A 10000-nucleotide genomic window follows, 5' to 3' on the forward strand; every position below is an offset into this window, starting at 1 on the left:
CACTAGGAAAAGTAAACAAACGAAGCAGAGCGCTTTCGTATAATTACATCTTCAGTGCAGATACAAAGAAGGAATGATAAGATGAAGAAACAAGGTACAGAATATATGACATAGTGAAGAGGGCATTCGGAGAGGTGGTGGAAAAGTACACGTGCGGACGTTTGGGCCGTCCTGGTAGCCAACAAGTATGGGACGTTTGGGCCGTCCTGGTAACCAACAAGTATGGGACAACTGCTCATAATTTATATTACAATTTAAACAATTTTGAAATTTCATGAGAAATAAAACTATCTAATTTGTACAAACCTTGATGAAGATTAACATTTATCCCCTTACTAGATTTGATCAAACTGCATTCAATTAAATTTCTTTCTGTTATGTTGTTGTATGTGATGACTTTAGCGTTATCCCAGTCAACTGGGTGGTTAAAATGGTTCATGTGGTTGAATATACCGCTAGATTGGTTTCCCTCTCTAACGTATTTCTTGTGTTGATTGATTCGTGTTGTGAGTGTTTTAGCAGTCTGACCAACATAAAACTGATTACATGATTTGCAAGGTATTTTGTACACACACCCTTTATTACTATTGACAGAATTATTTATGAGCAGTTGTCTTACAGTGTTCTTATTATTGAAAACTACATTAATGTTAAATTTACGTAATATATTTGGAATATTTTGCAGGTTCTCTTGGTACGGTAAAATTAGCAAGTTATTCATATTGAAAGTTTGAGTTGACCTAAGGTTATAAAATGTCCTTTTAGCACGATTGTAAGCTTTGTCAAGAACATGTGTGGGGTATTGTAGCTTAGTACCAATGTCGTAAATACATCTTATTTCATCATCGATGTACTCTGGGCTGCAAATGCGTAGGGCCCTGAGGTACATCGACGAAAAAACAGATATCTTTACGCCATCAGGGTGTGAGGAATAATAGTGTATATATGAACAAACATTGGTTGGTTTGCGATATACACTAAACTTCAATTCACTTTCACAGTGGTAGATATTACAATCAAGGAAAGGCAAAATACCTTCATTCTCTATCTCCACCGTGAACTTAATGGAACTGACCAAATTATTAAGCTTACATAAAAAATCATTTACATTATCTTGAATGTCTGTGACCATAATATATTTTGTATAACCCTCGCCCAGCCACCCCAAGACACTGTCTTACTGTCCGACAGTCTGGATGTCACAGGAAATCCACTTCTGAATCCTGGGAAAACTTTTCATTTTAGCCTTGATTTGGTCAGTCTCTCTATGTCTTGTGAATCATATTGGACGTAGACCTACATGAAAGGAACGGATGTGTAGGAAACATGGTTCGGAAATTAATCGAATCCAGCTTGGCCGGGTGGAGGAGAAAGATAACAGGGCAGCGTGTCCGGGGAAAGGGAGATGGTGGAGGTGAGTATAGGGGACCCAATAATTGAGAAAGAAAAAAATCGTGCGAAAGTAGAAAGAGAAGAGAGATCGGGAATAAACTTCAGAAAAGTGTAAAAATAAACGATAAAAAGATGGACAGTAAAAAAGATACAGATTTAAAAGAGAGAGGAAGAAGGGAGAGTAACCAAAGGTGAATAAATCGAACAAAAAATCACGAGATGTGGGAGTTGCTTAGGATAAGACCCGCGCTGGACTAAACACAGACCTGTTCTGTTGTTGCAAGGCAGTGAAGTGAATGGATTGAGATTTATATTAGAAAAGAAAACGAAGATAGAAAGACGAAGATCAAGGAACGAGGATGACGAGGGAAAAAAGAAAAGAAAAAAAAGACAAAACTAAAAATTAAAGATTGCAGGAAATTGAAGAGTCTCCGAGGGGAGGGGAGAGGGGAGGGACGGGGACGGGGAGGAGAGGGGAGGGACGGGGAGGAAGAGGGAGTGACTAGAAGAAATGCCAGATTCAGTTGTGTGGAGGGCTATCTGAGAAAAAAGATTGAGGCGTGTGTGTGTGTGTGTGTGTGTGTGTGTGTGTGTGTGTGTGTATGTGCGTGTGTATGTGCGTGTGTGTGTGTGTTTGTGATGACGTAAAGAAAACGGCCAGCGGAACAAAAAGAAAAACGGGAAATACCACGACGACAAATTGAAATGAAATACGGAGCAGTCTTAGGTGGTCGACGACACGGCCAGAAAGACACAGCGGGGAAAGAAGCAATCAGCATGAAGGAAGGAAGGGCAGACAGAAGGTTGGAAGGCCGAAGGGAAGGAAGGACGGAAGGGAAGGAAGGACTATGACCAGAGGAAGGTGATAAGATGAAGTTTGGCAGAACACGAAGATGGCGGAGGCGATTGAGAAACTGGAGACACAAGAGAGACGATGGCAAACAAGTGGATAACTGAGATATGGGAGGTCAGGTTGAAGTAGAGATGTCGGAGGTGGCGGGTGGGGGAGAGTGGTGGTATTGAGAATGGGGCAGAATATGATACCTCGTGAAGGATCCGTGAGGAATAGGTGAAGAGAATGGCCATATTGGTTTATGTGTGTTTACGATATAAGATATATATATATATATATATATATATATATATATATATATATATATATATATATATATATATATATATATATATATATTCTGGTTGAAATCAACTGCACTAGTTGCTTTAACAATCTTCAAGACTGTATTCTTTAATCTGGAGAATACTTTCCTATTAGCAACTGAGAGGGACTGGAAGTAGTCATTCATGACTCTCAAAAGAATATACGCAGTGTATGCCAACTGGTATATTTTTGCATAGTAATAGTATTGAACAACTATTGACTCCACCGAAACTATAGTTTTTCGCCTCGTCGTGAGGCGTCTTCAGGGTGAGGACTGCTTTGTAGGATGCTCTGCTATATTGAAGGTCTTCCAACGAATAATGACCGCTGGTTGGATGGGCTGGCTTATAAGGCTCAGCCTGCCTTGCTCAGACGGAATACTGGCCTCTCATTGGCTGAGTGGGGCAGTATGAGATTTTGTCCCGGAGCCATGGGGGTGGGATTTTGTCTGGGAGCCATGGGGGTGGGATTTTGTCTGGGAGCCAAGGGGGTGGGATTTTGTCTGGGAGCCAAGAGGATGGGATTTTGTCTGGGAGTCAAGAGGGTGGGAGTTTGTCTGGGAGCCAAGAGGGTGGGATTTTGTCCGGGAGCCAAGGGGGTGGGATTTTTTGGCTCCCGGACAAAATCCCACCCTCTTGGCTCCCAGACAAACTCCCACCCTCTTGACTCCCAGACAAAATCCCATCCTCTTGGCTCCCAGACAAAATCCCACCTCCTTGGCTCCCAGACAAAATCCCAGCCCCTTGGCTCCGGGACAAAATCTCATACTGCCCCTCTCAGCCAATGAGAGGCCAGTATTCCGTCTGAGCTGCATATACATATATATTTTTATAGATATATATATATATATATATGATGTAAGCGGAATAGGAAACACAGGAGTCTTAGTCTTGAGTTTATTCCTGACTAGTTTCGCAGGTATGCTTTTTCAAAGGAATATTCCTTTGAAAAAGCATACCTGCGAAACTAGTCAGGAATAAACTCAAGACTAAGACTCCTGTGTTTCCTATTCCGCTTACATCAACCTGTCAGAATGTCTCAACATATATATATATGAATATATTTATATATATGTATATATATATATATATATATATATATATATATATATATGTATGTATATGTACTGCATATACATATATATATATATATGTATATATATATTTATGTATATATATATACAAATATATGAATATACAATATTTATGTGTGTATGCGTATATATACGTATATTTTTGCAGAAACCACCGGGAAATTGAAAAAAACAGATACCGAACGTTTTCGTTTATCAAGACATTTTCAAAGGTACAGAAAAGCAATACAGAAAGAAACAATATATACATAAGAAGACAGAGGATATTCGGAAAGGTCCCATGCTACAAATTATCATACAGAATCTTGTCAATAATGAAATTGTCCAATTTAAATTAACCCGAACTCAAGTTCATATTATTTCAATTTTTTTTTTTTATGAAACAAGATTCAATAATATTTCTTCCTACAATATTATTACAAGAAGTAATTACTTTAGAATTTCCCCAGTCAATATTATGACCATAATCTCATTGGTGGACAAATAATCCACTTGACACTTGCCCCGTTCTAATACTATATTTATGTTGGCTCATTCTTTTATCTAAACCTTTTCCTGTTTCGCCTATGTAAATAAAATCACAGTTTTTACATGGTATGCTATAAATACAACCTTCTTTACTTCTTGGAGAATTTTTAATTAACAGGCTCTTAATGTTATTATTGTTTTTAAATACTACCAGGATACAAAATTTATTAAAAATGCTAGGAAGATTGATTAAATTTTCATAGTACGGAAGTGTTAACATATTTTTATAATTAGATTGTTTGACCTGCGAAGTATTAAGAAAAGATTTCCTGGCTTTGTTTTTTGTCTTGTCAATCAGATGTTTTGGATATTTCAATTTTTCTCCAATGTCATAGATAAATTGTATTTCTTAATCCAAAAACTCAGGGAAACAAATCCTATAAGCTCTCAGGAACATTGAAGAAAAACTGACAATTTGGTGTTTTGACTGTGATACAAGTAAAAATGAATGTATGAAAGGACATTGGTCGGCTTCCTGTAAACCTCAAATCTAAAATATCTTCCACATCGGTGAATATTTACATCTGAAATTGGTAAAACATTATTTTCTTCTACCTCTACTGTGAATTTAATGGAATGTACCAAATTATTCAAATCTGACAAAAAAGTATTTAAATGTTGATCATTAGGCCAAATGCATAAAATGTCGTCAACATACCTGTACCAAACTGCATTATTCGGAAGAATGTTTGGTAATAACTCTCTTTCAAAAAACTCCATATACAAATTGCTAAGAATTGGAGACAAACAGTTCCCCATGGCCATACCAAATGTTTGAGTATAAAAGTTTCCATTAAATTCAAACTTAGAGTCTATTACACATAATCTAATTAAACTAATGATAGTATGAGCAGGGAGTGTTAAGTCATGCTTCTTTAACTTTTTACTAGAAATCCTAACAAATTTAACACCGGGACTCGGGTAAATGAACTTTTGATATCGAAACTAACCAACTTAAAATCAAATGTGAGATTATGTCCAAGCAGCTTTTTGGTTAAATCAACATTATCTTTGATATGAGACTGGGATATTGTCCCAACAAGTGGCCTAAGAAGATTGTGTGTGATGATTTATAGCATGGGACCTTTCCGAATATCCTCTGTGTTCTTATGTATATATTGTTTCTTTCTGTATTGCTTTTCTGTACCTTTGAAAATGTCTTAATAGACGAAAACGTTCGGTATCTGGTTTTTTTCAGTTTCACGTTTTTTTTGTGATTTCTTTGCTTATACGTATATGTATGTATGTATGTATGTACACACACACACACACACACACACACACACACACACACACACACACACACACACACACACACACACACACACACACACACACACACACACACACACACACACACACACACACACACACACACACACACACACACACACACACACACATATATATATATATATATATATATATATATATATATATATATATATTATATATATGTGTATATATATATATATATATATATATATATACTTATATATGTATATACATATGTACATGTAAAATAAAACAATGACAGGTTTAAGGATGCCACCTTCATGATACCAACCGCCAACCTGCTTGTGAAGCTGGTAAGGAGGTGAGGCAGGTGAGCGTCACCTGTGTGTGGTTACGAGATCGAGACCATATGGCGCTGAAATCAAAGGCCGCTCGATGGGGGAACGACAGGTTTCTCAGAAAGACAAAGGCGGACTACGCAGACCAAGGCAGGCAGATGGCAACCAGAGAGTAGAGTTCGTGGATGAGACAATGTTTCTTTTTCTATAGTTCCAAAGAGGCGGTAAAAAGACAAAAAGTATGCAATCAGATGGCAACTATAGTAGAGTTTCTGGGTGAGAGACTCTCTTTTTATCTACAAATTTCAAAGAACTGTAATGAACTGTAAAAGAACGTAAGATCCTTGTGGAGGAACTCTCGGGAAAGTTAGAATTCCAAAAAACTATAAAAAGACGAAAAGAAGACATGCAGGTGGCAACTAAAGCAGAATTATAAGGCGAGTGAATATTTGTTTTCTGCAGTTGCAAAAAGTGATAAAAATATATATATATATAAGAATATGATATATATGATATATATATATAGATGAGCACTATGGAAGGTTAAAGAAAGAAAATAAAAATTATTTTCTCAATTGAGATATTCTTCAGCAGGGAGAGTCTGAAGGTAGATGAGAATCTCTCAGCAAAAAGAACTCATTATGGAGAAGACACTGCATGTAAGGGAGAACTCCTGGCTGGTGTGAATCTGTATGCATCGGGAGCCTTAGGATTGAAAGAGAATCTATTTTTGGGAGGCGTCTTCTGTTGAAAAGGGTTTGTATATCAGGAGATTGTTGATATGGGGGTTTCTGTCTGAAGTAATTTTCTACATACGTTTTATGAAGGCCAAAATAGAAGTATAAGAATTTTTGGAAAACCCTACGACCCAGAGGCGCAAAACATTCTCTGTAAGGATAGAGTTTAAGTACAACTCGTAAAGAAATGTTATTCTCGTTTCAAGCTCTAGAATTCCACAATTTTACCTCCTAATTTCCGTCTCTCCCCAACCACCCCAACGACTCCTCTCCATTTTCCCTCAGTGCCCCAAGGCATTTGATACATGACGCTAAAATTTCATAATTCAGTTCAGTTTATATGGAAAGAACCTACTGTGAGCAAAAGTCTTCGGGAGGGTTGGAAGCTTCTGTAAAAGAGGGGAACCTTCAGGTGAAGAGAGCCTGTGCCAGGGACGAGTTATCAGGTAGGGACAGGTCTGCAGCAGGGGTGATGTCTACAGATGGAGAGAATTAGATGACATTGCCGGTTGCAGGCCTGCGGGACGGTTCCGGAGGGGGGTGGGAAAGGCGTTTTGGGTTAGAAGAGAAGAGGGAGGACATATGGCGGGAGGAGCAGGAGGACAGTAGATAGAGGAGTAATATGAAGAGGAGGTGGTGAATTACATACAGGAAGAAAAAGAGAATGAGGATGAATTGTCGGAGTAAGATGAACAGAAGTGGAAAGAAAAGGGGTAAAGAGGAGGAGGAGTAAATTGCGGAGGATCAGGAGAATGAAAAGTACGGGGAGTAAAAGAAAATGGATTTTGAAAATAGTGGTGGTGGTGATAAAGGTGATGGAGGATGTGGTAGTGATAGAGGTGATATTATGGTGACGATTGTGGTGATGATGATGGAGGTAATAATGATGGCATTGATACTGATGGTGATAGTGATGGAAGTAGTGGTAGTGGAGGTGTTAGCATTAGTAATGACGTTGGTGGAGATGGTAGCTTTAGTGCTGCTTGCAGCGTTGACAGCTTTGGTGATGACAGAAATACCACTAGTCTTGATTATCATGTTGGCAGTTTATCCTAATGACGGCGTCGGGGGTACTTAGTAATGAAGATGGTAAAGATGAAGAGGAGGATCAAGAGAAGATGGAGATCAGGGAGAGAGACAAGAAGAGGGAGAGAGAGAATGGGGAGGGGGAGAGAGGGAGGGAAGGGTGGGAAGGGTCGCTCGGATAGGGGTCCTGGCACCTTGATGGATGGCCCGTGCCCACTGGCAAACCGAATACTTCGACGCTGAGTGACGATGTGAATAGAGAGCCTGGGTCTTCGTCGTGGGGAGAGGGGGAAGAGAAGGAGGGGGGGAGCAAGAGGAATAGTGAGCAAGGGAAAAAGAAGAGGAAGAGGAAAATGGAACGGGGGAAAGGGAAGAGGAAGAGTGAAAGGAAGGGGGGGGCAAGCGAAAGGTGGAAGGAGCAGGAGGAGGAGGGCCAAAAGGAGGAAGATAAGAGGAAAGGGGAGCGAGGTAAAGGAGAGAGGGGGGAGGAAGAGGAGGGCAAAGTGGAGGATGAGCAATAGGAAAGGGGAGCGAGGGAGAAGGAGGAGGAAATGGAACAAGAGAAAGAAGAGGAAAGGGGAGCCAGGCAGAATGGAGAGGGCAAGGATTGGGAACAGGAGGAGGAGGAGTAGGCTAAAACAAGGAAAAGAAGAGGGATAAAGCAGAGGAAGGGGACGGGGAGCATTGTGAGCGTTAATATGAAAGAAGAGAAAGGGGAGGATGTGAGTAGAAGGAAGGAGAACGAGTTGAAGAAAAGAAATAAGAGTGGAGAGGAGGAGGAGGAAGAGTAGTGTGAAGCACGGGGGATTAAGGGGGAAAGAGAAAAGGGGAAAAAGGAAGTGAAGGGGAGTGGAGGAGGAAAAAGCTGAAATGAGGGAGGGAGGATGGTGGTTGAGAGAGAAGAATAACGGAGGGGCGAAAGGAAATAAAGAGGAAAGAAGAATTTAACGGACGAAAGTTTTGAAAGGAACAGTAAGAATTCGAGGTGGGAAGTGAGGAGGAGGAAGAGGAGGAGAAGGAAGAGGAGAAGGAGAAAATGTAAGAAGTTGGGTTAAAATCATCGAAGGGTATGGAATGAAAGTCTTGTGTGTCAGAAAAAAGAGGAAAGTAGAAGAAGAGAGGAAGTCGGAACGAAGGGTGAAGAATAAGAACAAGAGGGATTCAATTTCAGGCATCATTTCATTAATTTAGATCCTTCATGTATCTATTCTGAGTAAAGTGACCCTATTATATAATCAGATGAATGACATAAGAACATAGGAATGAAAGATACTGCAAGGGACCATAAAGCCTACACTAGATAGTTCCATGTCTATTGCGAACTATCATTCCAATCCATAAAGTTAACCTTCTCTTAAAATAACCAATAGTTCCCATGCTCACTACATGGTTACTAAATCTATTCCATTCATTCCCATTTTATTGGTAAACCAGTTTTTGCCTATTTCCTTCTTAAATCTAAATTTATCCAATTTAAATCCATTACTACGGGTCCTACTGTCTTAATATGATAACTTTTTCTGCACCACCCTTGTTCAAGCTCTTGACTCCTTTGAATACCTTTATTAGGTTACCCCGCACCACTATACAGTAGATATGATATCAACTGCGATAATTGCTTTGTTTATATTTATCGATTTCTTTCTTCTGAATGTCGATGAAAGTTTTTGATTAATCGGGGGAAAGCCCTTTTGTAGTGAAAGCGATCATGTAAAGAGAAGGACTTGGGAAGGAAAATGACCCTTTATAACTTATGGATTTTTGTATTCTACTACATTGTCAGTAATCATCGTTTCTATTTTTGAGGACAATGTCAAGTAGAGGTGATGTCATAGAAGCTCAATCAAATCTAATCTTATCGCGCCATCTCTCGATCCATTTGCCTCCTTTAGATCAGTGTCAGAGCATGGCTGAATTAGGGGACAATCGCGAAGAATGTGGGGAATTGTCTGTTGTTTTGCACCACATTGACAGGTTGTACGAAAATTTTACTCCATCTAGACATATTGTTTTCGGTCTTTGCTCTATTAAGTGTAACTCAGTCCTTTCTGGTAAGTCTGTTCCAGGTGGGAGACTTTCGCTATAGTCAGGGAAGGAATCGTTGTTGTGCTCAACACATTCTTTCCACTTCGATATTCAGTAGCTGGCTGAAGATGTATTTCCAAGTCCGCTGGTAGTTGCAAAACTTTTGCGAGACTTCAGATTTTTCGGCACCTCTTGGTAGTTGTGTAGAGGGTGTCTGGGATCAGACAACTGTTTACCGCGCTCGGATTTGGTGTTAGTTTGCGACGGATACTGGGTGGTGTTATACTAGCCAGGGTGTACAGTGCTGGGAGTAGGATGGTGTAGCCGTTTCACCCTTATATTAATATATAAGGTATGGAGAGATATGGAAATGTATGGAGGGGGGGTATGGTGTCACGGAACATTTAAAGAAAGCCATTAAAAGTTTGTATTACCGCTTTGTATGTAGTGTTAGAACATCAAAGGG

Source organism: Oratosquilla oratoria, chromosome 7 (assembly GCF_046742065.1).
Source record: "Oratosquilla oratoria isolate Oo_2021 chromosome 7, ASM4674206v1, whole genome shotgun sequence".
NCBI classification, from domain to species: domain Eukaryota; kingdom Metazoa; phylum Arthropoda; class Malacostraca; order Stomatopoda; family Squillidae; genus Oratosquilla; species Oratosquilla oratoria.